The following is a 17,778-nucleotide window of genomic DNA, read 5'->3' as shown; positions in this document are numbered from 1 at the left end:
GGGTTAATTGCTTTTTTGATATTAAGCTGCATAAGCTGCTTGTATATTTTGGAGATTAATCCTTTGTCCGTTGCTTCATTAGCAAACATCTTCTCCCATTCTGAGGGTTGTCGTCTTGTCTTGTTTATGACTTCTTTCGCTGTGCAAAAGCTTTTAAGTTTCATGAGGTCCCATTTGTTTATTCTTGATTTTATTTCCATGATTCTAGGAGGTGGGTCAAAAAGGATCTTGCTTTGATATATGCCATAGGGTGTTCTGCCTATGTTATCTTCTCAGAGTTTTAGAGTGTCTGGCCTTACATTTAGGTCTTTAATCCATTTTGAGTTTATTTTTGTGTATGGTGTTAGAAAGTGTTCTAATTTCATTCTTTTCCATGTAGCTGTCCAATTTTCCCAGTGCCACTTTTTGAAGAGGCTGTCTTTTTTCCATTGTATATTCTTGCCTGCTTTGTCCATGATAAGGTGCCCATATGTGTGTGGATTTGTCTCTGGGTTCTCTATGGTGTTCCGTTGATCTATATTTCTTTTTTTTGTGCCAGCACCATACTGTCTTGATCACTGTAGTCTTGTAGTGTAGTTTGAACTCTGGGAGCCTGATTCTTCCTGCTCCATCTTTCCTTCTCAAGATTGCTTTGGCTATTCAGGTTGTTTTGCATTTCCATACAAATCGTACATTTTCTTGTTCTAGTTCTGTGAAAAATTCCATTGGTAATTTGATAGGGATTGCATTGAATCTGTAAATTGCTGTGGGTAGTATAGTCATTTTCATAATGTTGATTCTTCCAATCCAAGAATATGGTATGTCCCTCCATCTGTTTGTATCATCTTTGATTTCTTTCTTCAGTGTCTTATAGTTTTCTGCATATATGACTTTGGCATCTTTAGGTAGGTTTATACCTAGTTATTTTATTGTTTTGTTGCAATGGTAAATGGGAATGTTTCCTTAATTTCTCTTTCTGATCTTTCATTGTTAGTATATAGGAATGCAGGAGACTTCTGTGCATTAATTTTGTATTGTGCTACTTTACTAAATTCATGGATTAGTGCTAGCAGTTTTCTGGTACCTTCTTTAGGATTTTCTATGTATAATAGCATGTCATCGGCAAAGAGCAAAAATTTTACTTCCTCTTTTCCAATTTGGTTCCTCTTATTTTGTTTTCTTCTCTGATTGCTGTGGCTATAACTTCCAAAACTTTGTTGAACAATAGTGGTGAGAGAGGGCACCCTTGTCTTGTACCTGTTCTTAGAGGGAATGCTTTGAGTTTTCACCATTTAGAATGATGTTGCCTGTTGGATTGTCATATATGGCTTTTACTATGTTGAGGTAACTTCCTTCTATGCCCACTTTTTAGAGAGTTTTTATCATAAATAGATTTTGAATTTTGTTAAAAGCTTTTTCTGCATCTGTTGAGGTGATCCTATGGTTTTTATCCTTCAATTTGTCAATATGGTGTATCACATTGATTTGCGTATATTGAAGAATCATTGCTTTCCAGGGATAAATCCCACTTGATCACGGTGTATGATTCTTCTAATGTGCTGTTGGATTCTGTTTGCTAGTATTTTGTTGAGGATATTTGCGTCTATGTTCATCAGTGATATTGGCCTGTAATTCTCTTTTTGGGGGACATCTTTGTCTGATTTTGGTATCAGGGTGTTGGTGGCCTCGTGGAATGAGTTTGGGAGTTTTCCTCCTTCAGCTCTATTTTGGAAGAGTTTGAGAAGGGTAGGTGTTCAGTCTTCTCTAAATGTTTGATAGAATTCGCCTGTGAAGCCATCAGGCCCTATACTTTTGTTTGTTGGGAGATTTTTAACCACAGTCTCAATTTCAGTGCTTGTGATTGGTCTGTTCATATTTTCTATTTGTTCCTGATTCAGGCTTGGAAGATTGCACTTTTCTAAGAAATTTTCCATTTCTTCCAGGTTATCCAATTTATTGGCATGTAGCTGCTTGTAGTAGTCTCTCATGACCTTTTGTATTTCTGTGGTGTCAGTGTTTCTTCTTCTTTTTCATTTCTAATTCTGTTGATTTGCATCTTCTCCCTGCTTTTCCTGATGAGTGTGGCTAATGGTTTATCAATTTGCTTTATCTTCTCATAGAACCAGCTTTTAATTTTATTGATCTTTGCTATTTATTGTTTCCTTCATTTTCTTTTCATTTATTTCTGATCTAATTTTTATGATTTCTTTCCTTTGGCTCATTTTGGGTGTTTGTTGTTGTTGTTGTTCTTCTTCTTTCTCTAGTTGTTTTAGGTGTAAGGTTAGATTGTTTATTCGTGATTTTTCTTGTTTCTTGTGGTAGGATTGTATGGCTATAAACTTCCCTCTTAGAACTGCTTTTGCTGTGTCCCAGAGGTTTTGGATTGTTGTGTTTTCATTGTCATTTGTTTCTAGGTATTTTTTGAATTCCTCTTTGATTTCTTCAGTGATTTCTTGGTTGTTTAATAGCATATTGTTTAGCCTCCATCTGATTGTATTTTTTCACAGTTTTTTTTTCCTGTAATTGATATCCAGTCTCATGGCATTGTGGTCGGAGAAATGCTTGATACAATTTCAGTTTTTTTCAATTTACCGAGGCTTGACTTGTGACCCAAGATGTGATCTATGCTGGAGAATGTTCCGTGTGCACTTGAGAAGAAAGTGTATTCTGTCGTTTTTGGGTGGAATGTCCTATAAATATCAATTAAGTCGAGATGGTCTAATGTGTCATTTGAAACATTTTCTGTTTAGATGATTTGTCCGTTGGTGTAAGTGGGGTGTTAAAGTCTCCTACTATTACTGTGTTACTGTCAATTTCCCCTTTTATGGCTGTTAGCATTTGCCTTATGTATTCAGGTGCTCCTATGTTGGGTGCATAGATATTTACAATTGTTGTATCTTCTTTTTGGATTGATCCCTTGATCATTATGTAGTGTCCTTCCTTGTCTCTTGTAATAGTCTTTATAGTCTAATTTTTCTGATATGATTATTGCTACTCCAGCTTCCTTTTGACTTCCATTTGCATGAATATCTTTTTCCATCTCGTTACTTTCAGTCTGTATGTGTGTCTAGGTCTGAAGTGGGTTTCTTGTAGGCAGCATATATAAGGGTCTTGTGTTTGTATCCATTCAGCCATTCTGTGTCTTTTGGTTGGAGCATTTAATCCATTTACATTTAAGGTAATTATTGACATGTATGTTCCTATTACCATTTTGTTAATTGTTTTGGGTTTGTTTTTGTAGGTCTTTTCCTTCTCTTAGGTTTCCTGCCTAGAGAAGTTCCTTTAGCAATTGTTGTAAGGCCGGTTTGGTGGTGCTAAATTCTCTTAACTTTTGCTTCTCAGTAAAGGTTTTGATTTCTCCTTTGAATCTGAATGAGATTCTTGCTGGGTAGAGTATTCTTGGCTGTAGGTTTTTCTTGTTCAGTACTTTATATCCTTCCACTCCCTTCTAGTCTGCAGAGTTTCTGCAGAAAGATCAGCTTTTATCCTTATGGGTTTTCCCTTGTATATTATTTGTTGCTTTTCTCTTGCTGCTTTTAATATTTTTTCTTTGTGTATAATTTCTGTTATTTTGATTAGTATGTGCCTTGGTGTGTTTCTCCTTGGGTTTATTCTGTATGGGACTCTCTGCGCTTCTTGGACTTGATTGACTATTTCCTTTCCCATGTGGGGGAAGTTGTCCACTATTATCTCTTCAAATATTTTCTCAGACCCTTTCTTTTTGTCTTCTTTCTGGGACCCCTATAATTCAGATGATGGTTTGTTTAATGTTGTCCTGAGGTGTCTGAGGCTGTCCTCAATTCTTTTCGATCTTTTTGCTTTTTTCTGCTCCAAGGCAGATATTTCCACCATTCTATCTTCTAGGTAACTTATCCGTTCTTCTGTTTCAGTTATTCTGCTCTGCATTCCTCCTAGAGTATTTTTAATTTCAGTTATTGTGCTGTTCATCACTGTTTATTTGCTCTTTAGTTCTTCCAGCTCCTTGTTAAACATTTCTTTCATTTGCCCCATCTGTGCCTCAGTACTGTTTCTGAAACCTTGGATCATCTTTACTATCATTATTCTGAATTCTTTTTCAAGGAGACTGGCTATCTCGTCTTCATTTGCCTGGTCTCGTGGGGTTATAACTTGTTTCTTCATCAGCTGCATCTTTCTCTGTTTCCTCATTTTGTTTAACTTACTGTATTTGGGGTCTTCTTTCCTTAAGCTGCAGGATTGTAGTTCTTTTTAACTCTGTTGTCTGTCCGCAGTGGAGAGGTCAGTCCGGTGAGTTGTGTAGGCTTCTTGGTGGGGGGAGACTGGTGCCTGTGTTCTTGTGTGTGGAGCTGGATCTTATCCTTCTGATGTGCAGGGCCACGTCTGTTGGTGTGTTTGAGTGTGTCTATGAGCTTAGTATGACTGTAGGCAGTTTGACTGCTAATGGGTGCTAGTTGTTTAGCTAGTTGTTTGGCTTGAGGTATCAAGCACTGGAGATTGCTGGCCTTTGGTTGGATTTGGATCTTAGTGTTGAAAATGAGACCTCCGTGAGAGCACTTGCTGGTTAACGTTCCATGGGGTCGGGAGTTCTCTTGTGATCCAATGTCCTGGACTCAGCTCTGCTGCCTCAAAGGTGCAGGTGTGACCCCCGGCCGTGGCACCAAGCCCCTTGAAGCTGCACAGCATGGAGAAAAAGTAGATATAAAGAGACGAAAGAAAAAAAGAAAGAGGATAAAAAAGGAAGACAGGGAAAGGACAGACAAATCCCCAAGACAGGTGGTAAAAGCAACTCTAAACAGTCAGAATCACAGAAGGAGATGTGCACACTTGCACTTGCAAAAAGAGAATAAAAGAGAAGGAGAAGGAAAAAGACAGAAAAGAGAAAGGGAGAATACAAAGAAGGGAGTAATCAAACCCATTTTCAAACCCACATACAAATGTATACAATAAAGATGAAACTAACAAATACATAAAACCAGGAACCAGTCAAACATACCAGGAAGTCCTCCAATACTTCTAGGTAGGTCTCTGCACCTGCTGTGGGGAGGACTGTGGAGAGCTCAGACTGTAATCTGGTATTAGTGCTGCATGTATTTGTCCCCACGGTCCACAGTTGCGCCCTAAGTCTACAGCCTCTATTGCAGAAACAGTAGTCTGTTCAGGTGATGCACAGGTGCAGAGTCTATCAAGCCTGTTGTGGGTATTAAATCTGCTCCTCCTGCAGCTGTTTCCCTTTCTCTTCTTTGGTCCTACAGTCGTCGGGGATCAGTTTTGGTTTTGGTCCCTTTTTTGCGTGTAGGCTGCTCTCAGGAGTTCGTTACCCGCCCAGGCAGGAGGGGAGGAAAGAGGGTGATAGGGGCTCACTTGCAAATTCAGGTCGGTGGGGAAGGAGGGGTATGGCAGTCTAATTGAAATTTGTGGGAGTGCTCTTAGCAGCAGAGGTCCCTGTGAGCCTGAGGTGTGCCGTGAGCTCTCCTGGGGGTGCTGGTCCTGAAAGCAAGACCCCCAGCCCTGGCTGGCTGCACCTGATGCCTAGAGGGTATGGCCAATGATCTGCCTTGCTCACAGGACCCTTGGTAGCGACGGTGGCCGGCGACAGGCTCTGTGTTTTATTTGGCAGCCACGCACGGGTCACGGGTAGTTGTGGCATAGGGGCTGCTCTGCAGCCTGTGAGCTTGCAGAGCAGCAAGCTCCTCTTGAGCACCCCAAAACAAAGGTCTCCTGCCTCTCCATCAGGCCCAGGCTTTCCCCCACGCTACCTCCCAGCTAGCTGTGGCACACGTTTCCCCCAGCCTGTTTTCTCGCAGCGAGCCCCAGTTCTCTCCCTGGTGTCTGTTCTCTGAAGCCCAAGTCTCGATGCCCCGCCCCTACCCGCCAATGAGGGCGAGCAGACCCTCTTCTCTGGCTGGGGAGTGCTGCCTGAATCCAGTGCAGGAATCTTTCCACTCTGTCCTCCACACGTCTGTCGTTGCTCTCTCCTCAGGGGGCTCTGAAGCTCCCCCTGTCCGTCCCAGACAGCAAGGGGGCTTCCCAGTGTGTGGAAGCTTTCCCCCCTTCACAGCTCTCTCCCAGAGGGGCACGTCTCCTCGGGATTCCTTTATCTCTTTTCTTCCCTTTTTTATTTTGTTCTACCCAGTTACATGGGAATTTTCTTGCCTTTCTGGAGGTCTGAGGTCCCTAGTCAGCATTCGGAAGGTGTCCCCTAGGAGCTCTTCCACAAGTAGATGTATTCTTGATGTATTTGTGGGGAGGAAGGTGATCTCCACATCTTACTCCTCAGCCATCTTTTTTTGGACAATAACCATTTTTAAGAGTACAGTTCAGTACTGTTAAGTGTATTCACATTGTTGTGAAACGAATCTTCGGAACTTTTTCATCTTTCAGTTCTGAAACTCTGTACATTAAACAGCAATTCCCCTTCACCCTAGTCCCTGGTAATGGCATTCTACTGTCTGTATTCTATGAATTTGACTACTTTAGATACCTGTATTTTTAAACCCATGGACTCTGTTTACAATAGTTTTCCCAACTTTCTTTATTTAATAAAATATTTCTTTATTTATTATTTTGACTGCACCAGGTCTTAGTTGTGGCATGCAGAATCTTCATTGCAGCATGCAGGAACTTCAGTGTGGCATGTGGACTCTTTTTGGCAGGATGCGGGCTTCTTAGTTGCAGCATGTGGGCTTCTCATTTGCAGCATGTGGATTTCCTAGTTGCAGCATGCAAACTGTTAGTTGCAGCATGCATGCAGGATCTCGTGCTCTGATCAGGGATGAAACCCAGGCTCCCTGCATTGGGAATGCAGTGTCTTATCCACTGAACCACCACGGACGTCCTTAGATACCTTATATAAGTGGAATCATACAGTATTTGTCTTATCGTGACTGGCTTATTTCATTTAGCATAAGATTCTCAGTGTTCATCCATGTTGACATCCAATATGACAGAATTTCCTTCCTTTATAAGGCTAAATAGTATTCCATTGTATATATATATAAAAATCTGCTCCTCCATTTATCCATTGATAGACACTGGTTGTTTCTACTTCTTGGCTGTTGTGAATAGTGCTGGGTGTGCAAGTATCTCTTCAAGATTCTACTTTCAGTTCTTTTGGGTATGTATCTAGAAGTGGGATTGTTGGGTCATATTGTAGTTCTATTTTTAATTTCTTGAGGAATCTCCATACACACTCATAAACCATGCGACTTCAAATAAGAAGTCAGAAAGGAAATTAGAAAGTACTTTGAGACAAATTAAAATGAAAGTGCATCATACCAAAACTTATTGGATGCAGCAAAGCAGTACTAAGAAGGAAGTTTCGAGCTTTAAATGTGTACCTTAAAACGACAAAAGATCTCAAATCAACAACCTAATTTTACACCTCAAGAAAATAAAAACAGAAGAATTAACTAAACCCCAAACTAGCAGAAGGAAGGAAATAAGTAAGAGCAGACATAAATGAAATAGAGAAAAGAAAAACAATGGAAGAAAAGTCAATGAAACTAAGAGTTGGCTTTTTTAAAGCTAAACAAAATTGACAAACCCTTACTTAGACTCACTAAAAAAGAATAGAGGACACTCCAGTAATTAAAATCAGATGAGAAAAAGGGACACTACAACTGATACTACAGAAATTAAAAGGATTATTAGCGAATACTGTGAATAATTATATGCCAACAAACTGGAAAACCTAGACGAAATGGATAAAGTCCCCCAAACGGACAATCGAGCAAGACTGAATCATAAAGAAATACATAAATATGAACAGATCAATTAATGAGGAAGGAAATATAATCAGATATCAAATATCTCCCAACAAAGTAAATCCCAGGACCAGATGGCTTCACTGGATTATTCTATCAAATACTTGACAAGGCGATGCCTGAGATTGCTTGTGTCTGAGTCAGCCTGATGAGGGAGGGCTCTGGCCCTGATTAGGCACCCGACTTAGTTGGTCAGGCTGGGGACTGCCATAGCTGTCAACTGGCTCCCTTTTACACTTTCCCCTTGGCAACGTTATTTCTGGAGTAATGCTGGTTTCGAAAATGACTGTGACTCTTTCTACACACTGTATGTAGATCACGTGCCCTTCCTCCTCCCTCTAATGTGTGATTTTTTTTCCCCTTCATTGCTGGAGTTTAATAAAAACGAGATGGATGCCCGGCATTTTCCAAAGGGCACCAATAAGGTTCCTCTTTGTTGTTGTTACTGCTGCTGAGTAGCATCATGAACTCCTGGCTTTTTAGCATGTTGCTGAGCTTCAAACCATTGCTATATGGTGTTGAGCAGAGGAGTGAAGTGATATGACTTGCGCTCTGCTGCTGGCTTGAAAACAGACAGGGAGCCAGGATGAAAGCAGAGGGGCCAGCTGGACAGCAGTCCAGTGCAGGAGATAGATGGTGCCCTGGCCAGGGTGGTGGTAAGGGAGGTGGTGAGAAGTGGCTGGATTCTGGACATACTTTGGGTCAAGAGAATTGCCTGGCCAGCTGGATGTAGAGTGTGGGAGAAAGAGCACGCCAGGCCCCCTCTGGGTTTTGGGGACTGAGCACGTGGCATTTGTGGGTCAAATGCTCTATCCGTGTTTACTTTCACTTGCAGTGCCACACAGGGAAAGTCCCGAGGGTGTGAGTAGCAGGATTGTCCTGACAGCGGGCCACACGGGGAAAACAGTGCCTCCCCAGAGGAGTTCATTGCAGGCTTGGTTTATGATCAGCAGTGGACGGATCTTTACTCATAAGCGCACCCTGAGACAGAGTGGAATAGTTGATTTACATAATGCACAACACACAAACCTAGAGGACTTTACGTATCACAACCCAAAGGAAGCTGGTTGCTAACAGTGTAATTACCATAGTCCTCCCTCCCCACAAACCGCTGCTGGTTCACGGTTTCAGTGGAATGTGGTAAAAATAAAATACCCTTAGTGAACCCACCTATGGAGAGAGAACTGATACTGTCTTACTTCTGCAGATGCCAAAAACTTAGACATCTTTTCACATGGCAGGTTAGACATGTTGGAGGGGCGAGTGTGTGGGTGGAGGGGTGAACCCAGGGTGAGATATGACCAAGACACTTTCTAAGCGTACCTGTGGCTTCAGTGTCCAGTAAAGTAGATGTCAGAGTAAAGAAAATGAATAAGAGCCAAAGAGAGGCCTTACAGAATGATGGAAGGATCAGGACACCAGGGAGACAGAGTGATCCTAAATGTGTACGCACCAAACAACGGAGCCTCAAAGTACACGAAGCAAAACCTGATGGAGCAGAAAGGAGAAAGAGCTAGGTCTCTAGTTGTAGTGGGGGCCTTCCACATCCCCCTGGCTCTTAGCAAGTGACAGAATTACTAGAGAGAAAATCAGCAAGGATATAGGAGACCCGAATAACACAGCAAAGTAGCGAGAGCTACATGACATAAATAGAACAGTCCCCCGAACAGCAGCAGAGTACAGTTTTTCCCCTGGTAGTCTATTTAACCTTCAGCAAGTTAGACCATCTCCTTGACCATCAAACAAACCTCAATAAATTTAAAAAGAATTGAAATCTCCCAGGGTGTGTTCCCTGGCCACGATGGAATCAAACTAGAAACCAGTAATAGGAAGCAAAAAGAAGAATCCCTGAACACTTGGAAATGGTAGTGGACACATCATTCCAGGCTATCATTCACAGCCTTGTTATAGAAGAGCTGAGGTTAGCAGGAGTTGCTTCCTGAGCTGAGCAGCATTTCAGGCTGGCCCAAAAGAGAGCTCACTCTGGATATGGCAAGCAGAGTGTTGTTGAGGGCGAGGCTGGAGGGAGGGAGGCAGCTCAGGAGGCTGTTACATCCGTGCCACCTGACACTAAAGCTCCTACTGCACTGGCAAAGGAAGCACAGCTTGCTGGTTGTTAGTGGAATCGGTTTGGTGGCTGGGTGGATTTGGGAAGCACGAGAGAGGTATCGGTGTGGTTGTTAGCAAGTCCCGAGAGAAGGCAAGATCCAGGTGCCTTCCTGGCATATGACTGGTGTCCCGTCTGACCCATGGACGCATGCACCTCGGTTCTTTATAAATCCTGCTCCGTTGTTTTAAAAGCTTCAACACAGTTGTCCTCTCCTCCCTCCTGCTTCTCCTCCCTCCTGCTTCTCCTCCCTCCTTCTCCTCCTGGTCCTCCTCTTCCTTGTGCTGCTCCTCCTCGATTCCTCCCCTGATAGTGCCATCTGTCAGATAAGGCTCTCCTTATCTGGACAGGCAGAAGAGTTTCCTTTCTGAGCTTGGTGGGACTGGGCCCTTAGGCCAGGTTGGCACTTTGCCTGCCCTACCATCCTCTCAGCCTAAGCCATGGTACATGGTAAGTGGACCACTGATGTGTCTTCACACTTGTATTTTTGTTCTGCTTTTCAGAATGCAATGATGGTGGTAGTTCACCTCCAGAAAGAGATGCTGGTTGGAGTTCTTTCCGTGATAATTTTGGCAAGAGGAACCCCCTTTATGAACATAGTGGATATGCGCCTCAGCCCTCACACCTCCAGGAGGATGACGGAAACATGGTGATGAGGGATGTCCAGGAGAATGCCAAAGTGAGACGGTAAGTGAGCAGGCAGCATGGTTTGCACGCAGCAGCCCCTGGGAGTATGCAACTCTCTCACTCTCCATGCACTTCTTTTTCTTCCCTCACTGCCCAGCTGAAGCATGCTGGAAGTGGAATAATGGTTCAGCAGTCCTAATTGTGGTGCTGGTGTCAAAGAGCTGAGGGTGTACAGAAGACTTTCTTAGCACCTATGGCCACTCACCCTCCTTCTCTCCTCATTCGCCCTGCAGCTCTGCCTATAACATCCGAGGCAACAGGAGGAGAGTGACATGGCACAGTGGAGGCCATGGCCATATTACTGTATGCAGAAATAGAGACCCTCTGGAGAGAGAAATGGGGGAGAACACACAAGATGGACCCCCAGGGAGCTGGTTCAAGGTCACCGTGAGTACCCCTAAAAATGGATGCAATGTGCAGGAGAGAAACGTCAGGGGGAGTTGTGTTGGTGTCATGTAGAGAGGCTCGTTTCTTTTGCTGGGGACAGTTTGTAATCTGTCCTTTTTATTACTAGGAGTTAACAATCTTGTTCATCTAAGGGCAAATTCAGAGAAGCAATATAAAGGGAACAGGCTCACGGTAAGGAGAACGGAGGAGACTGTCTCAAGGCAAAGATGGACACTACTGCCAAGCATACGGAGCAACTCCACACTGGAGGAGGTCTCAGTTTGGCAAGCTGAGTGTGAGAGATGAGAGGGTCAAGTCTCTGGAGACCTTGTCTGAGGGGCAAGCAGTGTCTGCAGTAGGTAGGATCTCCTGGAACTTTATGAAAGGAAGACCATCTCTAACACCTTGCTCATTGGGAAGAGAGTTTTGACTGGAGAGAAAGAGTATTTAGGAAATCCATATTATGCGCAAACATAAGAAATCATGCCAGTGGTTCCTTCTTTAGAAGTCCTTTCAAGCTCAGTAGAAGGCCGGAAAAGACCAAGAGGACCTTTGTTCTCCAGACTGCACTCCCTGTTGTCTGTCCTGTCTCCCATCCCTTCTTTCCATCCTTAGGTTCCTTATGGGATACACTATGACAAGACATGGCTGATGAACTCAATCCAGAGCCATTGCAGTGTCCCGTTCACTCCAGTGGATGTAAGAGAGGATGCTGAAGCCAGACGAGTGGGCACAGGGAAGGGGGGGAGACCGGGTTCAGCAGGTTCTGTTGGCCTCTGATACTATTGCTGTTGCCTTCAATCCCTGTAGTTCCACTACGTGAGAAATATGGCTCGATTCTTTGTCCAGGAAGCCAGCACTGCCTCTGCCTTGAAGGGTGTCAGCTACAAGATTTATGACCAGGAGGGCCGAAAGGTGTGTGTTGAGGGTGTTACCTGTACCTCACCCTGGGGAAGGAGTACAGGCCAGGGGCTGGTCGTCTTCTTTGGAAATAGGGTTGCTGGTACTCAGCCCACCTCTTCTTCCTGCAGATACCTATCTTTGTCAGTGCCTCTGCTGTTCCCTACTCTGTGCAGAATAGGTTGGAGCCAGAAGAAATAGAGCAGCTAAAGGTAGTGCAGACTGAAGGCATGTTGTGTGCCAACACTCAGACCCACCTCTGCTTCCTCCAGCCCCCTGTCCCCCTCACGCCTGATTTCCCTGCCACCACCACAGGCTCAGAGCAGCTCTCTCCATCTCTCTCTGCAGCTGACCTTGAACAAACGGTATGATGTCTTCCAGCAAGCTCTTGACCTCCAGAGGCTCCGCTTTGACCCAGGTAAGGCTGACAGCAGTCATCCTAGGGCCGTTGAGGACTCAGGGGCCTTCCTGGAGGGAGACTCAGGGATGGTAATATGAGGACGGGCTGGTGCTGGCCCCACCCCCCACTCAGCCATCTGATTCCCTCCCCTCTCCTTCCTGAAGACTTGATGGCCCATGATGTTGATATAATTCTGAGTCGAAGAAACTGCATGGCTGCCACCCTGCAGATCATCAAGAAGAATTTCCCTGAGGTGAGGCTGTCGGCCTAGCCCTGGTATGATGGTAGGGGGTGGGAGAGACAGGAGGCGGAGGGCAGATGTGTGTGCAAGGTCCCAGGGAGTAGCCTTCACTCTACCTCTTCTTCCCCCAAAGCTGTTGTCCTTGAACTTGAGCAGCAACAAACTGTACCGGCTGGATGGCCTGTCTGACATTATACAGATGGCCCCCATGGTCAAGATCCTGAACCTCTCCAACAATGAGGTGAGAAGAGGGAGCCAGGTCAAAGTTGGGCTGACCTTGGGGTGGGGGGTAGTTGTCATCAGAGAGATGAGGAGGGAGATGAAGGCACCTGTGGGGGAGGGTGGGGGCCGGGGGTGCAGGGGCCTGGTTGTTTTTCTTTCCCTGGGATTTGCTTTCCAATTTCCTTGGCATATTTCTCAGCTGCAGTCTGTGTGGGAGTTGAGAAAGATGAAAGGGCTGAAGCTTGAAGAGCTGTGGCTAGAAGGGAACCCATTGTGTGGCACCTTCCCAGACCAGGCCACCTACGTAAGGTCAGTGTGAACACCCTGTCCTCCTTCTTGGTGACCTTCACCCAGGGGAGCCTAAAATATCTCTGACAGTGTCCCTTTACCAAAGGTGACATCTCTGGTCTGCTGGGAGGCTCGTAGGCTCTGCCTTCTCTTTTCTGTGTCCCTTACCTGTGTTTAGAGGTCTACTTTCCCTCCTGTGACCTGCTCACCTCTTCAGGGCCTCGGGGGTTTTTCCAGCTCTCTGCACCCAGCGTTCTCCACCAAGTCCTCCCAAGAGTGTGCTCCAGGAAGCAGGGCTTCTCCTCCCCACCAGGAGTAGGAGTGAGCAGCCTTGATCCCGATGCTGGTGCCCTGGACTGAGAAGGGTCCTCCAGCTCAGGGCCTCATGCTGAGACAAGGCTTCCTTCTTCGTGCTGAGATGGGGCTTCGCTCCCCTGTTCTGAGAGGGGCCCTCTTCCCCTTCTTCCAGAAGGGTCCCCACTCCTCGCCCAGGTTAACATGGGGGATTTCGTGCCCCATGCTGGGAGCTGAGGCCCTGGGTGGCTGCTGTCATGACATCAGTTCCACTGGCCCGTTGCCAGGGGCTGGACCCTTCTTGGGAAATAGCAGGGTTCCTTGAGTCCAGGGGCCAGAGTTGGACCCCTGCCAGTGTGCAGAGGGCTTCCTGAGGCAGGAGTGGAAGGCAGAGAGCAGAGGTGGTAGAGAAGACAGAAGGACAGGCCTCTCAGGAGCACCTCCCATCCCTCCCTGCACACCTCACGTCATCCGGCCTGGTCCTTCAGAGGAGCCCTGGGTGGCCTGAGACAGGTGTGATTCCTCAGGTAAGAGCCAACTGAGACAGGTGCAGGGGCCATGAGGAGAGAAGACGGTGATCATAAGAGGGTTGTGGAACTTCGGGCCCTATGCTGAGCTGGGACCTGACGCTGTCCTCCTTCTGGGGAAGGTCTGCCCCCATGGCTGCTCCGTTTCCCAGGCCCAAATCTGACTGAGTTCACACAGGTGCCAAAGTTTCAAGCAGCTCCCAGTGGGCCCCCAGCCCAACGTGTGCATATTTTCCATTCCTACCGGGAGTGCCTGGGCCATCCCAGGGCAGGTGAAGGACAGGGCTGCAGCAGGACCGCCATTTCCTCTTTCCCTCTCTTCTTCCCTGACCCCCACCACAGCAGAGCTTCTCTCCCTTCCCTTTGCTTTCTCTCTCTCCCCCTCGTCTCTATGCCCCTATGTCTCTCTCATCTCCCCCTCCTACCTTCTCTCCTTTTCTGTCTTCATCCCCTCCATCTCCCTCCCTGCCTCCTGATCCCCTCCTCACTCACTTTCCTGCCCCAGCATCGTGGGCGATCCCTGGGGAGGGGGTATCCTGGTCTTGGCAGAGTTCTGGATGCTCAGTGAGGTAGCAGGGCCCCGGGCTCCCACCCCATTCCCTCTTCTCTCCACAGCCTCCAGTGGGGCCCTAGGGGACGGAAGGGAGGGGAAGGAAGGCCTGCAGCATGGGTTTGAAATGCTGGTCCTTGTGGCACAGGAGATGGGATTCAGGGCAGTCTGGGTAGGAACTACCCAGGGGAAGGAGAGGAAGGAGGGAAGGAGGGAAAGAGGGAGAGACCGAGGGAGAGAGGCTTTGCAACCCTGAACTGTCAATCACTTCTTCCTGTTTTTGGTTTTGGACAGTGCCATCCGGGATTGTTTCCCCAAGCTGTTACGCCTGGTGAGTGCCAACGTTCATCATTGTCTCTTAGTAACCTTGGTGACCTCTGCACCTGCCCTCAAGCCCTTTGGGTCTTGCCTAGATTATACATTTGCATCAGATCCTTAACCATCTTAGGGGACATGGAGTCCTAAAAATGACATGGATACACTCCCTCAAAAAAAACCCATAAATACACACACACACACACACACACACACACACACACACACACACACACACACACGTTACATATACTGGAGATGTCCAGGACCTCACGATGAAGACATCCACTGTAAGCTTTCCCGTGGAGTTTCCAGGGCCCTTTCACACCTGATTTCTGACTCTCACCCTCCCGGGCCCATCCTTTTCCCTGATCATCCAGGGCCATGCCCACGGTCTCCCCTACTGACTTCCTCTTCCCTTCTCCAGGATGGCCAGGAGTTACTGTTATCAATTATCGTTGACATTGACACTCCTTCCATAATAAAGCCCTGTGAGGTGAGAAAGAAGAGCAAACAACATTCGGGGTGTTGCAGGGAGGCTTTATCAGCCACACAGTGTTATATGCCTTTTGATTCCAGGAGAGCTTTAAAGGATCCGAGACACTGAAGCCTATGATCCTTCAATTCCTGAAGCAGTAAGTACCCTTGGGACCATGAGGAATAGAGAGGGCTGAGGCTGGGCCAGGCCACCCAAGCGCAGGTCTGCTCACGGACTTTCAAGTGTCATTTGGGGCTCGGTGCACACAGACAGCCTGTCCACATTGCTCCCCCTCAGGTATTACTTGATCCATGACTATGGAGACCGACAGCGTCTCCTGGGTGCTTATCACGAGGAGGCCTGCTTCTCCCTGACCATTCCCTTCCAACCAGAGGACCCAGCCCCGTGAGTATCACAGCCCAGCCTCTGCTCCCGGGGCGTGTAACTCCCCAACAGACACAGGCCAGCTCCTGAAAGCACCCACGGTAACCGGACCACTGCACAGTCTTCCTCTTTGTCTCCTAGAAGCAGCTTGTGGGAGTACTTCAAGGAGAGCAGGAATATGAAGAACCTCAAGGACCCCCGTGAGTGTGTGATGGGAAGATTGGGTGGAAAAGGGCTTTGAAGGAGCCAATCGTAAAGTTTCAGGGCCAGGCAGCCCCTGATCTTCGCTTGCAACCCTTCTCCCCACAGGCCTGCGGGTCCAGCTGCTGAAGCACAGGAGAGGTGAGGTTGTGCATGCCCTCTGTATGTTGCCCAGCACTCAGCATGACCTCAGCTCCTTCCTGGTGGACATGTGGTTCCACACGGTGAGTGCCTGCTTCCTCCCTGGGACGGGCCCAGGACGCCTCAGGTGGGTAGGAGTTTGAGGTGGTGACTGAGCGCCTGGGCTCTTCCGTTTCAGGAAACGATGCTCTGCTTCTCTGTCAGTGGAGTGTTCAAGGAAGGTAAGCGTGTGTAGACCTTCCCCAGATGCCCCAGTGCTCCCTCCCCCTGGTCAGGCTCTCTCCCAGAACCCTACAGGCTTCCCTAACCCCTTCCTTTCCCTTCCCTTCCCTTCCCTTCCCTTCCCTTCCCTTCTGTTCCCTTCCCTTCCCTTCCCTTCTTCTCATCCCATCCTCACTGGGTTCTCTAGCCCTCAGTCTTCCCACAGACAACCCAGGTCTGAGCTGTGTGCATCTCTGTCTGCCCCGCACACCGTGGGCATTAGGGACACAGGCTGTGGCGTTTGGTGGCTCTCATCCCAGATCCCTACTCTGAGAACTTAGGCCATTCCTTAACCTCGAGGTTTCCTCATTTGCAAAATGGGGTGGTGATATCCACCTCTTGGGCAGCTGTGACAAATGCATCCCATGACCTTGTGACGTGGTTGTCATGGGGCCCTGTCACTGGGAGCAGACTGCTCCTATGGTTGCCCTCCCCATTCCTGACACCCTGGCCCCAGTGAACAGCTGTGCCCTCAGCATGAGTGTCAAGTCAGACCCTGCCTGGGGATCCCCGTGTGAGTGTGTAAAGCACCTGTGGCTCTAAGGGGTACTGTTGTTTGTTGTTGAAGTGAAAGGAAGTTCTCAGGGCCTTGTGCGCGCCTTCACCCGGACCTTCATCGCTACCCCTGGCAGCTTTTCCAGGTGAGAGCCGTGTTGTGGGTGGGAACGCCCATCGCAGCCTGGGTTCAGGTGCAGGGGAATGTGGTGATACACACCTTAAGGTTACTGAGTATAGTGGAAAGCCAGCAGGTGGATCCAAGGAGCAGTGTAGCCTAGTGGTTAAGTAAACCATGGGCTCTGGAATTGGCATATGGGCTCTCTCCTTGACCCAAGACTGACTTGCTGTGTGACCTTGGTCAAGTCACATGACCTCTGTGACACAGTGTCTCCTTCTGAAGAATGGGGGTCACACTATCCATTCCTTGGACTGTTGTATGGGGTAAATGCAAAATCGTCCCTGGGCTGGGGATTAACCTATAAATCTAGTGAAGCTGGTAGACATTCTCTCCAAAGGTGGGCTCTGTTGGGGTGGGGGGCAGGAATGCAGGGAACCTGGGGGACAGACACAAGAGGGGTATGGAAGGAATCTGGGTGCTGAGTGGCAGTGGGAGCAGGAATGTCGTTGGGGGTGTGAACCGTCAGTTGTCTGAGAGTCCATGTTTCCTCCAGTCTTTGCATCGTGAACGATGAGCTGTTTGTGAGTGACTGCAGCCCGAAGAAGACTGAGGCTGTGTTCATCCCAGAGGCTGCACACTCTGCCAGCTCCATGCCCACCCTCTCCCTGGAGCAGCAAGAAATGGTGTAGGCTTTCTCCCCCAGTCTGGGATGAACCTCCAGTGGTCTCAGAAGTGATGAGGAAGATCATAGTGCACATACGTGTGCACACACGTTCATTACCCTGGACAAGCATTCATTGAGTTCGGTTTCATGGGGAGATGAAGTAGAGGCAAAATGGAGTTGACAGCATATCTGTGTGTGTGTGTTTCTCTTTCTAGGTCTCCTCTAGCCCCATCACCCCCCTCTCCCTAGTTCAACTGTGTCTTCAGTTCAGACCCTGACTGGATTCCAATCCCAGGATTCAGTAACCCAGAAAATGATAGGTACAGGGGAATTGCTGCCAGGTGGTGAAAATTGCAGAAAACTCTGGTTGAAGCCATTATACCAAGATCCCAAC

At 47.2% G+C, this 17,778-nt stretch overlaps 1 pseudogene; it reads left to right on the top strand.

Annotated features, from left to right (window-relative positions):
* The first annotated feature begins 10,459 nt into the window (after positions 1–10,459).
* Positions 10,460–17,456, top strand: LOC130841930 (nuclear RNA export factor 2-like; annotated as a pseudogene).
* The last annotated feature ends 322 nt before the right edge of the window (positions 17,457–17,778 follow it).

The sequence above is a fragment of the Hippopotamus amphibius genome, chromosome X, assembly GCF_030028045.1.
Source record: "Hippopotamus amphibius kiboko isolate mHipAmp2 chromosome X, mHipAmp2.hap2, whole genome shotgun sequence".
NCBI lineage: Eukaryota > Metazoa > Chordata > Mammalia > Artiodactyla > Hippopotamidae > Hippopotamus > Hippopotamus amphibius.
This window is presented reverse-complemented; position numbering and strand designations above follow the sequence as displayed.